Source organism: Polypterus senegalus, chromosome 2, assembly GCF_016835505.1.
Source record: "Polypterus senegalus isolate Bchr_013 chromosome 2, ASM1683550v1, whole genome shotgun sequence".
In the NCBI taxonomy this organism is placed as follows: Eukaryota; Metazoa; Chordata; class Cladistia; order Polypteriformes; family Polypteridae; genus Polypterus; species Polypterus senegalus.
Window position 1 is genome coordinate 223,267,845 of NC_053155.1, and position 17,780 is coordinate 223,285,624.

At 39.8% G+C, this 17,780-nt stretch overlaps 1 protein-coding gene across 2 annotated transcripts in view; it reads right to left on the reverse strand.

The window, feature by feature from the left end:
* The window catches only part of LOC120523740 (protein diaphanous homolog 3-like), a 933,584-nt gene that overhangs the window by 798,690 nt on the left and 117,114 nt on the right, over positions 1–17,780 (reverse strand). The window lies entirely within an intron of this gene.

Below are 17,780 nucleotides of genomic sequence, written 5' to 3' on the forward strand. Positions count from 1 at the left end.
AGAATATCACCAGGTTACTAGTAATGAATGTAATATAAAAAATTCCTCAAGAAGCAAAATAGAAACAAAAAGAATTGATATTAAAAAAAAAGGCTTAATGTCGTAAACAACAAAATTTGTATCAAATCAAAAGAAACAGAAAATGTTGGGAAGGAACATGAACAGACATGTATATTTTCATTCATTTTTACTTTTATTTTTTTTATATACTGCCTTCCTCATGCCTAAAGTTTTATAAATTTTTTTACTGATTTTACAAATTGCAACACAGATAATAAAAATAATACACCTTTTTTAAGCACATTCCCCTTTCTCCTCTAGTCATTCAAAAAGTAAGGAAATCAAGCAAGCTAGCTTTGGTTTTAAATGTAAAATGTATAATTCCATAAAAATTCAGTAATGGATCGACACTTTCACAAAGACAAATATTCAAATAATTCAATAAGTATCAGAACTACAATGTTAAAAATCACAAATAAAATATTTAAATCCTTACTTATTTGAATAAACCACTATTTGTACACCACTGACTAATATACAATTACACGTTAAAAGTATCTTTATAAAGTGTGTAATTAAAGAGGACTCTCAACATAATGCAAGCAATAAACATTTTAGATAAATCACACTCTTTTTGTTTCTGAGTCTTATTCTACCCCCACCTATAAATGACATGTGATACTTTACCCAATGAAAAACTGGCAATCCTGCGAACTCTTAATATTATTCTATGAATTACAAAGACCAGAAAAAAATTGATGCACTAAACAGCAATCCCAATGCCTTGATTTTCTGTCAAAGAAGCTCAAGTGTCCAGAAGTTTAGCAAGAATTCAAAATGCTCAATACATTCAGGACAATGTTAATAAATTATATTACTGATTCTTCCATTTGAGAAAGATAACACATCTTCACATCTTATACAAAAAAAAAAAAGACAGTAAGTAATCATATTAAATGGTTGACTAAGCAATACTTTTGGTATTATGTCAATTCTGTAAGTGGATTGCGTATTATTGTAATGAAAAGATTGTCTGATACAAAAGACTGTATTACAATAGGATCTGAGCAGTACCCATAACCATTCCTATAACTTTACTTTATTCCAAATTGAAATGGATCTGAAACAACTGTGACATTATGCAACACAGCTGACTTGTGGTTAAGCAGAACGATGGAAGCATGCATTAGTGTAAAACTTCAATATATTAATGAGAAACTAACACTGAAAAGCAGATGCTTGCAGTGTTGCTTTCTTTAAACAAGAGTGCCTTTAATTACAATACTTTCCACAAGAATGAGAACACAGCTGCTTAAGGACTGAGTCTGGACCAGACACCAGAGCTTAGGCAGAAAAATGTAACATTGTGTTACCATTTCAATGCTTTTTGAACATGCTATGTGTATATTAATCTATTCATTCGTAAATTGAATGTGTTTACATACCTGTACAATAGAACTATCAGTTTGTGTTTACATTAATTTTCAATCTTGCATTATTACGATTTAAAATTTAATTATGTAAATTTTATTTTTACCTACATATACAACTTTTGTTTTCTTAATACAGAAGAACCCCAATTTAAAATTATGATGTTTAACATAGTTCCACATTTCAAATTTTGAGTGGTGGTGATGGTAGGTATCTGGCATTTAACAAAACAAATTTTTAAGTGGTTCCCTGAAAAAAATGAAGGTTCTACAGTACTGCATGTAAACAAAATAAAGAATATGTAGTTGGTAAGACAAAGTACAGTACATACTTCACTGTAGTGTCATTAACTGAAATTGGAAATCACAATTATAATATCAAAGGCAATAAACATCAATTAATAATTTTGTTATAATCATTCACCCTTACTAAGTGTCATTTTAAATTTATAGCTAATCTTGAAATTGCACAGGTGATACACAAACCATTGTGTTTCTTCGTGCCGGTCCCATCCCAGATAAATGGGGAGGGTTACGTTAGGAAGGGGATCTGGTGTAAAATTTTGCCAGATCAACATTAAGACAATAGTATAGATTTCCATACAAGATCAGTAGAATACTGGGTGAAGAACAACCATCACCAGTTCTGTTAGCCAACAGGGTGCTGGCGGAAATTGGGCTACTGTTGGCTGAAGAAGGAGAAGAGGAGGAAGGTAAAGAGAGTGGAACTGAGGGTAGGAACTTTGAATGCTGGCAGTATGACTGGTAAGGGAAGAGAGTTAGCTGATGTGATTGAGAGAAGGAAGGTAGATATAATTGTGCGTAAATTCAGAAAAACCGGCAGGAGCTGCAAATGCTGTTTTCTCACAACTGCCAGCCTCAAAAGGCACCTGTCAGTAACCTTTTGTGAGATCCAGCATGGAGATATAGGTCGCATTACCAAGTTTTTCCAACAGCTCGTCAACACGGAGCATTTGATAATCATCAAATTTATAGAAATTATTCAAGCGCCTGAAATCAATACAGAACCGAACTGAACCGTCCTGTTTTGGGACAAATATGACCGGACTGTTCCAGTCACTTTAACTTTCACGAATTACACCCAACGCCAGTATCTGTTTGACTTCTTCACGCACAATATTCTGTCACGTTTCTGAGATACGAAACATGCTCATCTGCACCCTAACACCGGGTTCAGTAGTGATTTTATGTTCTGCGAGGTTAGTCAAGCCTGGCAGGGCGGAAAAAACATCAGTGTTCCGCTCAATCAAAGACAATAACTCGGTTATTTGCGAGTCAGACAAGTCATCACCAAAGGCACCATCACTCTGAGCGACAGCAGCCAAGGAAGCGCAAACCCCCTGCGGGTCACACCACTCCTTTAGGAGATTACATTTAAAATCTGGAAAGTTTGCACCGGCCCAGTATTCTGACCTTGTAATTCACTGGCCCCCTATGCTCCTCAATAATGGCAGGACCCTGCCAGTTTGCTAGGAACTTGTGCGGATCAGATGGAATCGGAACCAAACACAATCACCACTTATGAATTCATGGAGCTTACAGCGTCTATCATATAGACGTTTCTATGATTCTTGTTCACGCTGCTGATGTTCCACAGCGATAGATGAAAGTCTAGAAATCCTATCTTGCAACGAAATTGCCGACTCCGCAAAGCTTGGCCCGTGAGCTTTTGTCCAGATTCCTATCCATTATTCACATACCACATCCAAGACACCTCGCGGTTGCCTACCAAACAACAACTTGAAAGGACTCATACCAGAGGACGCCTGCGGGAAATCCCACACCGCGAACATAATATAAAGGTACGACAGAATCCCAAGACGTCAGATCATCATGAGCAACTCGCCTGATCTGTTTTAAAATTTTGTTCAATTGTTCAGTCAAACCATTCGTCTGTGGATGGTAACCAGTCTTACTTAATTCCATAATAGCAAGGCTGTAACACAATTGTTTCATCATGCGAGAAGTAAAAACTGTACCTTAATCAGTTACAATTTCAATGGTGATGACAATATGAGTGAAAATATCACACAGAACTTTGGCTACAGCTAAGGAATTGGCTTTTTTGAAAGCAGCCACTTCAGAATATCGCAATGCATAGTCAACCAACACAAGCATATAATGATACCTATTTTTACTCTTAGGAAAAGGGCGAACAATAACTAATCCTACCCATTGAAAAGGAACATCCAAAATAGGCATAGGAGAAAGGGGAGCCCAAGGAGATTTATAAGCAGAGACGATCTGGCAGTCAGGACAGGAACTACAGAATCGTTCAAAATCTTTTCCCATATTAAGCTAATAAAATCGTTTTGATAAACGATCTCTAGTCTTATCAGCCCCCAGGTGACCACCCAAGACGTGAGAGTGGGCCAACTACAAAAGAATGTCCCCAAGTACTTCAAGTACAACTAACTGTTCAATAAATTCCCCCAAAAAATGATCTGAAATCACTCTAAAACGGCAGCCGTCTATCTCGAGAAGGTGCTGGGTTTTCAAACACCCGGTTGCTCCCTGTTGCTAGTAAGAGTAACTAGCAGAGCAACCCTGTTTAAATACATATTCTAATGAGCTATCAGCATGCTGCAAGCACACAAAATCCATCTGCTCGCTAGTGCTCAGTTCGTGTTTGGAGGCATTTGCAAGTTGAGAAGTTGTAGATGTGGCAGCCTACTGCTCTAGGAAGTTGGAGGAGTCACTCAAGGTCTCACTGGAGAGATCGGGTTCAATGTCTAATCGGGGCTCAAGGCCTACTCTGACAGGCACCAATTCCTCCCCTTTGTTCATGATGACAGGGGGCTCTAGGGCTGGTGCCCCAAAATTGCCTAAGAGCCTATTGTTCCTCCTGCCGATCAGCAAGGGCCAGGGGCAGAAATCCAAAATGGCAGACCAAACGTTAAAGTTCCGACCCTTACATTTTAAAGGGAGCAGCACATAGTCCTTAACATCCTCATATACACAGTGTATGTTCACAGTCTCAACGGGACATACTGTTGAGGCAGTTACGTCTGACAACACAAAGGTCACTAACTGAGTCCAACAAAGCAGGGATCTCACGGCACTCTAACATCACAGAGATCATTAAGTGGTCCTTCTTCAGTGAAGTAGAAGGAACACTGGAGCAACACACCTCGGCTAAGCCGACCTCCAAGGACCAAGCAGGAAAGAGGTAACATTCTCTGGCGAGGTGGCTGACCTGATCATATCGGAAACATCTGTGCTCACACCACTTCGGAAACATGCACAGTGGCATCTACGACCAGGAGCATCTACAGATGTGGTCACATCAGTAACAACGGGAGCCCGGGATGGCCTTTCAGAGGAAACTGGCCGTTCAGGGCCCTAAACCAGCTGTTCACTGCGACGATCTCGGGCACGTTGAGAGTGTACCCCAGCGAAGCAAATGCACCACTCGGTCTCCAAGCATACATGTGTGTGTATTACATATATATATAAACTGCTCAAAAAAATTAAAGGAACACTTTGAAAACACATCAGATCTCAATGGGAAAAAGAAATCCTCCTGGATATCTATACTGATATAGACTGGGTAATGTGTTAGGAACGAAAGGATGCCACATCGTTTGATGGAAATGAAAATGATCAACCTACAGAGCCCTGAATTCAAAGACGCCCCAAAAATCAGAGTGAAATAATTATGTGGCAGGCTAGTCCATTTTGCCAAAATTTAATTGCAGCAACTCAAAATTGTACGCAGCACTTTGTATGGCCCCTGTGTTCTTGTATACATGCCTGACAACATCGGTGCATGCTTCTAATGAGATGACAGATGGTATTGTGGGGGATCTCCTCCCAGATCTGGACCAGGGCATCACTGAGCTCCTGGACAGTCTGAGGTGCAACCTGGTGGCATGGGATGGACCAAAACATAATGTCCCAGAGGTGTTCTATTGGATTTAGGTCAGGAAAGTGTGGTGGCCAGTCAATGGTATCAATTCCTTCATCCTCCAGGAACTGCCTGCATACTCTAAACCACATGAGGCCAGGAATTGTCGTGCACCAGGAGCCACTGTACCAGCATAGGGTCTGACAATGGGTCCAAGGATTTCATCCTGATACCTAATGGCAGCCAAGGTGCCTTTGTCAAGCCTGTAGCGGTCTGTGTGACCCTCCATGGATATGCCTCACCAGACAATCATTAACCCACCACCAAACTGCTCATGCTGAATGATGTTACAGGCAGCATAATGTTCTCCATGGCTTCTCCAGACCCTTTCACTTTTGTCACGTGCTCAGGGTGAACCTGCTCTCATCTGTAAAAAGCACAGGGCACCAGTGGTGCATCTGCCAATTCTGGTATTCTATGGCGAATGCCAATCGAACTGCATGCTGCTGGGCAGTGAGCTCAGGGCCCATTAGAGGACATGGGGCCCTTGGGTCACCTTCATGAAGTCTTTCTGGTTGTTAGGTCAGAGACATTCACACCAGTGGCCTGCTGGAGGTCATTTTGTAGGGCTCTGACAGTGCTCATCCTGTTCCTCCTTGCCCAAAGGAGCAGATACTGGTCCCGCTGATGGGTTATGGACCTTCTATGGCCCTCTCCAGCTCTCCTAGAGTAACTGCTTATCTCCTAGAATCTCCTCCATGCCCTTGAGACTGTGCAGGGAGACACAGCAAACCTTCTGGCAATGACACGTATTGATGTGCCATCCTGGAGAAGTTGGACTACCTGTGCAACCTCTGTAGGGTCCAGGTATCGCCACATGCTACCAGTAGTGACACTGACTGTAGCCAAATGCAAAACTAGTGAAGAAATCCCATAAGTTTCATTGACTTTATGCTATACTCTGATTAAAAAGTGTTCCTTTAATTCTTTTGAGCAGTGTATATATATATGTATATATATATATATATATATATATATATATATATATATATATATATATACACACACACACACATATATATACACACACACACACATATATACACACACACACACACATATATATACATATATATATATATATATATATATATATACATATACATATATATACATATACAGTGGAACCTCGGTTCACGAATGTCCCGGTTCACGTACAACTCGGTTCACGACCAAAAAGATCGCCAAACTTTTGCCTCGGTTCACAACCACACACTCGGTATGGGAACAAGCCAGGTTCCCTTGCCTGCCTGCAAGCTGAACTGAAAGAGAAAGAGAGAGAGAGAAAGAGCGAGCGAGCACGTGCCTACTAGGGAGGGGGAGGAGGAGATTGCTACACGTGTTTGCTGAACAAGCCAGTTTCCCTTGCGTCCTCAGTTGAGAGAGAGAGAGCAAGAGCGAGCGAGCACGTGCCTGCTGGGAAGGGGGAGGAGGAGATTGCTGCACGTGTTTGCCTGCCTATCTGTAGGCTGTAGTGCAAAACCATCCCCTCCCCACAGGCAGCCTGAAAGAGAAAGAGAGCTGCCATGCTTTTTCATTTAAGCAAAGCCGCTCCTTGTTCATTGTTTTCAATAAGACGTGCACTCTCTTTGTGCTCTACAGTATTTCGTGCTTTTGCAGTTAACTATGGCTTCTAAGCAAGTGAAGAGTGGTCAGAAGAAAGTTTTGAAGAAAATTGAAATCGAAGTAAAGAAATTACAAAAGGTGGAAAAAATGTTTACCAGTTTACTAATTTACCAATCTGAGAACCCTCGTGCTTTCAAGTAGCACAATGTAAACAAAGCCAGACTGCCAGTAATGTGGGGCGCAAACACGAAGGATTGGGTCACAAGGAGTTTGTTTTTGGAATGGCTGCATGAGGCTTTCACTCCTACCAGCTAAAAGCACCAGAAACCCAAGAAATCACAAGAGAGAAAACACCTGAAGGAAAACACTTCATGCCAGAACTCGACTCATGCATGGTTAGTTTTCTTGGTGGTTTTTGTATTACGGATTTTTCAAAAGTTAATTTTTCAGTTCATAACGCGATTTGTTGCAATGTTACTTTCATCTTTTTTCAAATGTTCCTTTTTTCCGCTGTGCTTAAAACTCATTTTAAAAACAGTGTTTACAGCGATTAGGCTTTAACACTAGAATTACCAGAGCCTACGAAAAAACTCGTAATTCCGTCCCACCTTAAATTGCTTCTTAAATCCCTTCACATCTCTCCGCCAGCGCCCTTTGTCTTCTAAATGTGATGATAAAGAGAAGCTAGGAGCAGCCGGCTATTCCATCCCCCCACCAATTTAGAACGTGCACGAACTTCAGCTTGATTGAGTATCTGGGAGTGAAGTGGAGTTTTAGAGTGGAAATAATAGATCGTTATTTGGAACACACGCAATTTCATGTCTGTTCAGTTTCTACAGTAATCTGTGTCAATACATTGTTAAAACAGAAACGTTTTTTATATTCTAGTAGTAGATGACAAAATGTAGGCATAAACTATATAATGTATGAAGCCTGAAGTCCAAATAGCAAAGAAACATTTTCACAAGAATAACACAATTGCGCTTTTATTCAAAAATATAACTGCAGAAACAAAAAGCCGCCTTAACATGCGACATTGACACCAGTTTATTGTAAATGCCTCTGTGGTTCAATAGACTCAGCCCCCGCTTGGGAATCAAGGGGTCACGAGTTCGATCCTCGCCCCTCCGTTTGAGAAGTAAACTGCTCTTATTCTTACTGTTTTAGAATAAAAGCATACATTTGATTTCAGTCTGTAACAGCCGGTGCAATTTATGATCCTTGTAAAGGTTAGCTTTTTTTTTATTAACTTTTCATTCTCTCAGTCGCGTTCAGAATCAATCCATACAACCCCATCTGACACGGCTGTTTTCACTAAAGACGAGCTATAGCTCTGCAGTGTACCACGATGCATACTAACGCCAAACAACCACCCCCGACCCCACCCATCCCCGGGTTCTGACACACAAACGCTAGCGAAGCTGCCTTCTTCGTATCTCACCATCACTGGATTTTCTTTTTATTCAGTTTTATTGAGTGTTCCTGCCAGTCCCGCATGTTGCTGTATGCTTTTTCTTTTGTACTCCAGGACATGCAGAGGAGAGAATGGTAAAGACCAGTAACTTCGGCGCTATATGCAATCATCAGACACTCCCCATCTGCCCGTGTCGTTTAAACACAGGAACATATATTGGTGTAAAAGTCTAACAAAAGTGCACTTTTATAGATAGATAGATAGATAGATAGATAGATAGATAGGTAGATAGATAGATTATATATATATATATATATATATATATATATATATATATATATATATATATATAGAAAATACCAGCTTGAGCGAGTAGTGTGTTAAAGAAGTTATGAAAAAAGAAGAAAATTAAACCTTTTTAAACTTAGGGAAAATATACCAATAATTATTTGTTAAGGATCTCTTTGTATACCACATTGTGAGTTCGGCCCTCCAGTTGTAATATGACCAAGCTGTGCGCGGAGCTTACTCTTAAGCATGCAACGTACAGTTGGCCATGTGAACAGTTATCTTGATTCAAATCTCACAGCTTGAATTGCTGCTGTCATAATCGGTTTGCGTTTCATGGTTTGTTTCAATTACGACAGTATTTGTAGGACTTGTGTTGAAGTGGCATTCGGCATCTGTCAAGCATTGTAAGTATACAACCAGTTTCATCGATAACTTCACATCCAGCTTTTGAGAGTTTAAACATTCATAAACATCAAAGTGTCCACTACTGAAATCGTCACCTGTGAATCAAAGATGTTTAAGAGGCATTGGCGGTTGTCCAAAGGTGTAAAATATTTGGCCATTTCGGTACACTTGAAAGCGACAACCGAACAATTCAGCGGCAGCCATCAACTCACATGCAGATGCATTGGTGAAGGGCTTAAGCATTTCACTCTTATAGTGCTCCTGTGTAGTATAATTATCTCCTGTACCGTCATCAGTCTACACCTTGAACCTGTCCCAGTCATTCAATACATAAGACACAATGTTTCTCCAGATATCAAGAGTGAGCCTGATATGGCCGTGCAATATGTAACAAAGAGAATGGAAAAGATAGGTGCCATCTCCGGGCATGGAAACCACTCGGTAAGTGACAGTTCTTTGATCGATGGTGATCACCTCGATAGACATGTTAATGTGGGTACAGTTGGAATGATAAAGGAAATGGGTACCTGAACAATGTAAAGTAAGTCTAAAATACCTACACAATAACTATAATCATAATAAATGAACAATAAAACAGCGGAGAACCCGTGGATTAAATAAAAAGGCTGTAGTTATCAGCAGGGAGACGTGAATCCCATGACAAAGCAAGGAAGGGAATGTAGAGACAGGAGCGACGGACGGCCTTATATAGGCAGGCAGCCAACAACGTGGGAGGCATTGGAATGGGGGACCCAATGCCACCACACACGGAGACTGAGCTGCAGGCTATGGAAGTATATATGTACGTAAATAGGATTCAATTAGCGTTGGGAACCCACGTACCAAATTTCTTGAACATGGGCCCATAAGTAACAAAGACCGTTGAAAAGTTCAATATGGCGGCTGACAAGTATGTACATTGGTTTCGGTTAGCGCAGGGAAGCCACCTACCAAATTTCGTGAAGATGGGGCAATAACTAAGAAAGTTCAGCATGGCGGACATTGTTGACCGTTATGCGTAGAATTTCGAAATGAAACCTGCTTAACTTTTGAGGAAGGAAGGAATGAGCCTGCCAAACTTCAGCCTTCTACCTACACGGGAAGTAAGGAGGGAGGGAGTGGGAAGTAAGGAAGGAGTGAGTGAGTGCTTTGCCTTTTATTAGTATAGATTACACCATAGAATGCACAGTGTAATAGTAAACTAATGTAAAAACATTGAATAACACTGACACAAAACACCCAGGCTCCCTGCTTAGCCGCATGCGCAGACTCTCTCTTTCTCTCAGCAGCAAGTGCCAGCTCTCTCTCTCTCTCTCTGCAGCATGCACCCTCTCTCTCTCTCAGCAGCACACAAGCCTGCTCGAGCGCGCTCTCTCTCGCGCTCTCTCTCTCGCTCTCTTTCTCTCTCAGCAGCACGCACTCTCTCTCCCTCTCTGTAACATTGCAGCAGTTCGCTCTATAGCCTTGCAAGCCGATTGCTGTATAAATACCTTATTTTAACGAGTTTTAAGAACGGGTGGGTAGTGGGAAGGAACATCTGAACAAATCCGAACTTTATTTAAAAACCAACCACAAGCAACCAAGAAAATAACATTACAGGATTTCGCTTACTGGCTTTGTTTACATTGTGCTGCTTGAAAGCACGAGGGTTCTCAAATTGGTAAATGAGTAAACTGGTTAACAGTTTATCCACCTCTTCCAGCACTTGAGGTCTCTGCCTGGTTAACACTGTAACTCCTTTTGCAACATCAGCTGCTTTAATAGATCCTTTCTCCTTTAGAATAGTCAAAATCATAGGTTTTGACTTCTTGTACTCGGCGGCAAGATCAGTAACACAAATGCCATGCTCAATACTTTTCAATAATTTCTTTCTTTACTTCGATTTCAATTTTCTGCAAAACTTTCTTCTCACCACTCTTCACTTGCTTAGAAGCCATGGCTAACTGCAAAAGCACACAAAATACTGTAAAGCACAAGATCACAGATAAAGCACGCACGTCTGACTGAGAACAATGAACAGGGAGCGGCTTAACATGTGCTTAAATACAGTAATTGGCATGTACAAACCGGAAGTGAAATGAAATAGAACAAAAAGAGTTCAAAGTGAAAGCATGCACACATGTGCATGCACGCACGTCTGACCGAGAACAATGCAACACGTGCGGAAATCATCAGCACGCACAAACCGAAAGGGAAACTGGCTTGTTTGTATACCGAGGAACCGAGGAAAAAGTTTGGCTAACTTTTTGGTCGTAAACCGAGTTGTACGTGTACCGATACGTTCGTGAACCGAGGTCTGCTGTCAAGTCTGCCTGAATTTTGTAAATGCCATTTTCTATTCTTGACATCAGGATTTTATGTCCCATTAATTTTTTCCTTCGCTTATACCTTTGTAGCGGGTGCCACATGTTCTATTGTTCCTCTGGCAGTTTCAAGAAAAGTGGATACTACAAATACTCTTTTAAGGGCAAGGTTGTAACAGGGACAGGATGGTTGGTGCTGAAGACTTTAAACCAGAAAAGAAGGGGGGAAAGAGAGAGACATCGTGTGGTGGAGTAAAGGGAAGCGCCAAGGTAGCACCAAGAAATGTACCTGCTGGAAAAACTTTTTTTTTGCTCAGTGACACAAGGGAGACGTGTCTCTTAAGATGGAATTTTTTTTGTTTTAGCTGACAATTGTTTGGACCAGTATGACTGAACTTTATTTGTTATTGGCTCGGCAGCCAGTATATTCCGGGAGGCTTTCACTTTGACGAAGAACAGTAAAGACAGTAAACCTATTTGGGAAACTGGTTTCTCTAAAGCGAGAACATCTCAGCCCTAATCTGTAAAAGGTGGTTTTGATGCTACATTAGATACTTGCTTGTTTGTTTTTGGTTTATATGTAAATGTATATGTATATATTTTTTTCCTCTTCTTTATTTGTCGTATTGCTTATAGTTTGATGCTGAGCTGGGACATGTGGTGCGGGATCAAATAAAAGGACAAATCTTGGTCACATGGCCCCGAAAGATTTTCTACATCAAACTGATTTGCTCCAGTGGTTTTCTGATTGTGCGGCAACCCTGGGTTTAGTTGTTCTCCCAGGGCAGCAGTAACACCTGCAACCAGATTCCAGAAAGCAGATTGTTCCAAAAGTGAACATAACTCAACATCTTCAATAATGAATTGGAAAACAAGACTACTCATCCTTTTCTGAACACAGTGCTGCACAGCAGTGTCTACTGCCTGTTGTTTCTGTGAAGGTGGATTGCCTTGTGACTTTAGGATTAAATTTGGTCATAGATAGCAGCAGATTTTCTTTGTAAAAAAAAAAAATGGGCGGGGTGGCTGGGGGTTATGGGGGTGGATGCTGGGGAAAAGCCTTGATGACCCACCCCCACTCCTCAATTTTTCCCCCGTGAATTACATTGCAAAGCCCTTAATGAGGCTCTCCAAATGCAAAGAAACACACTCCCCTCCACCACCTGCTTGTCGATTACTCTTTTATTGTGCTAAGAATGGTTTCATTAGCCTCACCCTCCCAATCAAGATCTGCCAAGTGAAATTCTAATCTGAACTCCACTGCTAACTGATCATGCTGCCCCTGCTTGTTAACTGTATTGCACCAAGGGGATCCCACTTTTTGAACTTTGTCTCCAGAGTAAGCATTCTAAATCCAGCCCTGCCAGAGATACAAAACTGCTTTAAAACAGAAGAACATACAATTACAGAGAGAGGTGGACTACATACTATTACAGAGAGAGGTGGACTACATACAATTACAGAGAGAGGTGAACTTTGAGTACGTCTGAGACGGAGAAGGTTAAAAACAACTTTACCAACTATCAACTGTGATATCCCGTGTAGTGGGAAGTGGCCCCAGCCTACACTCTGGACATCTGATAGTTCATGAACCCAACGGGATCAAATGGAGAGATGAGACACAGACAAAAATTGAAGGGTGAATGGTGCAAATTTATTTACAAGAGTGCTGTACACAAAAAAAATGTAGTGTCAGGTGGGCTTTGAGACACAGTCCTTCAACCCTGACTCTTCAAAAAGAAATAAAAACAAACAAAAAGGAAAAATATGGTGTATTTACAAAAAACAGTGCACTCCTACAAAAACTACACACACACGCTCCAATAATGAAGGTTGTCTTCTTTTATCTCTGGTTCAAGACGTTCCTCCAGCAGGAAAGAAATATGCACAAAAACAAGTGTGTGTATATACAAAAATAAAACTATTGCACCAAACCCAAAATCAAAAACTATCCCAGCACCAAATAAGTATATATACCCCCACCAAAAATAATCACTAGGAGATATATAACTCTATATACAAAAAGAATATATACAAAAGAATATATGCAAAAGCCGCCAAAATTACAACTGCTCCTACAAATAGTTCAGCAGTGCTTATTCCTACCTCGTTCTTAGGTCCACTGACGACCCCTGTTGGCCGGTAACTCTTTAAATATAACTGGCAAGATTGTCCAGCCAATCTGCCAACATGTCTACCTCATGCACCTATCCCGGTAGACGGTAGCGCACTCACGTCACGCGCCGCGACACGCCCCGAGCAACTATGTATTTAAAACCAAACTCCTGCGGAAAAGAACAGATAAAAGCCCTTTGGTACAGCATCTCTATTATGCTGAGCTCAAGCACGACCATTGCTGACTCACCAGTAAGTAAACCATTTTTGACATTATGGGATCCCCTTTCTCTACTCCCTTTTTACTTACAAGCAACAAAGCCAAACCAAGCAGCTCAAGCCGTAAAGAAGATTCTCAGAGCTCAAGTGTATTAATTTGGCTGTGAGGTACATCGAATTGTAGAGGGTAAATAATAATATCGTTACTCGGAATACATATATTTCGTGTCTGTTCCGTGTCTACAACAATCTATGTAAATGTAGGATAACAGGACATGTGAGGCAGGAATTGTTCAACACATAACTGAAACAAACGTTTTTCATGTTTTAGTAATAATTGACAAAATATATACATGAAGTGTATAATGTGTGAATATAGAAGTCCAAAAAATCAAATAAACACTTTCACAAAAGGTACAAGTATAACAAAACAAGTGTGCTTTTTATTCAAGAATATAATCGTAGAAAAAGAACTTGGCTTAGGGTACAAAGTTGATATGTCCACTTGGTTGGTGCAGCAGTAATAACCGCAGTCTTATAATTGAGACATTGAGGGTTTGATTCCCGAGTCCTCCAGCATTTACTATTTTGAGTAGTGAGCTGCTATTTTTATTACTATTTTATAGTAAAAATTTTTATTTGATTTGAATCAGTAACAGCCAATGTATATTTATGGTACTTGTAAAAGTTAGTGTTTTGTTTCATTATTCACTTTTATGCTATCAGTCATGTTCACGCTCCCACTGATATGACAATGCTGTTTTCAAATAAAGACATGCTATACCAGAGGTGAACTCAGTTGAGGATGAGGGTTCTACAACAGAGAAAAGGAACAGAAGCCCTCCCCACAAGAAACATCCAGTCACACATAAGAAAAACACAGCTGCATCAAGCGTAAAGGCGAAAGATGGCACAGTTTGGATGCACCTATAGGTCGGGCATCATCCTGCCAGTGAATCTGACACACGCATGTCCTTCAATGAAACAACAGGGCTTACAGAGCTTGCCAAGGTATTGTGCCAAGTCCTGTTTGTCATGGTCTTTATATAAAAAACATTTATATGTTACTTATATAAAAGCCAGATCAAATGTTATTTACTTTAATTTATTTACTTATCTTCCTACAGTGTAAAGTCACAAGTGGACTGTAGAGTTTCCTGTGTTTGATTGACAAGGGCATGCTGACAAAGTACAAGGCAATACATAATCTAATTAACTACCAAGTACAGCAACAATGATTCCACTCTAGAGTACAATTTATTTTCAGTAACATTTAGCTTGTTTACAAACTACCTCCATGATTATATGCAAAAGAAAAAAGGCAATAAATCAAGATGGCGTTCCTGTCCAAACAATTTTATACCATTAGGTGTCTAATCTGTAACAGTGGTTAACCTCAGAGTGAAAAATTACAGGCATTATTATTAAGCGTTTTTTTCATCTTCACTCTCTAAGAAATGCCCAAATGTTTCACTTATATTCAACAGTATACTATAAATGATATACAATTAACAATACTGAACCAAATTACTCACAATTTACTAAAACATGCCAAGATAATTTAATGTTCGGTTACTGATAAAGCACAGCTAAAAAACTACCCAAAATGTGTTCACCTGCCTTCGTTAAATTTCACATATAAATTTGAAAGAACTACTTCCACTATTACTTTTCCAAATCATATGTTCTATCACTTGATATTTGATTATGCTGACACTAACAAACTTCTTTTGAAAAACAAGGTTTTGAATTTGACAAAAGAAAAAAAAACATTCAAATACTACACCTCTTCATAATCCTAATCTCAAAAACAAGATTGGTATGACTATAAATTTTAACTATATAAATGTTTATATTATTATACACTACAAAACTAGGATTTACAGAAACTGGTATCACTTTAGGATACATTTAGGTAAATCAAGACAGTCTATTTCATCTACTTAAAAACCAAGTTATAATTCCATAAATTACACTTTGCAGATGTAGCAAAAGCCTTCCTACACTTAAATTACTTGAACTCATCAATATAAGGTAAATCAGCTGCTGTTATGGTTTAATCTGCACATATGCACACTTGAAGACAATCATTAACTGTAAACCAACCATGTCATTGCATATTTATCAACGATATATTAATGCCGCTTTGATACTTACAACCAGTGTTTGATGTTCCCTGCATTACTGTAACCTTAAACAACTTCACAGCAGAGATTAACAGACATTTTACAAGAAAAATATTTATAGCATTGTGGCATTATCTAGATTTCTACCAATTCATAGCAGCACTTCAAAACTCTTACATTCTATAACTAAATTAAAAGGATACAAATTGTACTGATGTAAGTTTATGATTCCTCCTCTCTCATCATTTTGACTCTGTTTACTTAACTTAGAGTTACAGTGGCAATATGATGAGATGAAGAGACCAGGTCGCCTTATCCTCAGTAACATTTTCCAAATGCTCATGAGGCAATTTCACACTTTCCTAACCCAGTTAAGATATAATGTATTTTATTCATCAAGTCCATGGTCTGACTCTGGGTCTTCTTTCTTTTATACATCCTCAATGAGGTTCTGGGGGTACCGTAACTATATGTTCATATTATTTAAAGTGGCTTCACTTGAACCTATAGAAGCAGCATTTTTATTCTAAAAGCCTGTACTACAGCCAAGTTCCTCATTATATCACTGAAAGTAAAACTAATAACTCAGTTCAGGGAACCTATTTTAGCTGCATTTTCATTTTTTCAGTCACTTAACTCTTTCTTTTTTCTCCGGTGCTGCGTTGACATCATGCACCAGAAGGTGTGAACTTATTTAGTGCGAACAGGAACACAAAGGTGGCCGGTTGCTGTGTGCTACAACATGCTTGCCCTGACAGCGATCAACACATATGTACTGTACAAGGCATTCGTGGGTCCGCTTGGAAAAGAAGAGTGGTCTTTGCTCACCTTGCAGAGGAACTTTGTTGTTGCTTCTTATAAGAAAAGGAGATGGAAAAAGAGGATGCAAAGTTGACAAGGTTCTGTTCCAAGACAGCTGCTTCCCCCAGGAAAGCAAACTCAGTCAGTGTCAGGTGCCACTTCAATGTACTAGGAACCACAGCATAGAGAGAAGTGCATACATTGCAACAGGTACACGTTGCAAATGTAGGTAGGACGGTCCTTGGGTGTGTGGGAACTATAAACATTTGAGTCTAATGATTGCATATACAGTCGACCCTTGACATAAGATCGGCCTTACATGTGAACAACTTGATTTACGACCAAAATTTTTGTTTTGATTTACGAGCAACGTCTTGCGTTACGACCCGAATGTGGTCACGTGTATCCGCTTGTGCGATTGTAAACAAACAGCCGAGAGCGTTCGTAAGCATCAGTCGGAGCCCAGATACATGTGTTTGTGGACGGAATTTCGGTCAGTGCAGTGATTTATCTATATATATATAAGTCACTAAGACCATGGCAAGCAAGACGCATAATTGCTAAGGAAGGAAGAGAAGGTAACAAAGGTAAAGAAAGCGATCACAATCGAAACGAAGAAGGAAATTGTGCGGAAATATGAGAGTGGTGTTCTAATTGATTTTCTAATGCTAATTATTGGGAAATAAATATGGTATGTACAGCATGTCGAAATCCACCATCTCGACAATTTTACAAAGAAAAGATTTGCATAAGGAGGCTCCTTCTAAACAATAACCACCTTCCATTTCATTCTCCTCCTCCTCCCTTCCTGCAGCCCAAAGATGTTAAATTAAATGGGGAGTACAGTATGAAATAGTTGTTTCTGGTAGGCTAAGCACTTTTTATAACTTTTTGGTTAGTACATTAGAAAAATTATTGGCGTTTTGGTAAATTATGCACATTATACAACCCTTTTTTATGAAAAGGTTAAGTAAGTGTTGCAGTGGGAGGTTCGGAACACAATGGTTATTTCCATTAATTCTTATGGGAAAAATAGTCTTGACTTACAACCAACTTAAGTTACAATCAGCCCTCGCGAACGAATTGAGTTCGTAAGTCTAGGGTCCACTATAGCGCAAAACTGACCTCTCCTCTCAGGAACACAAAAGAAACATCACCATGCACCAAAATTGGAAACTGGGC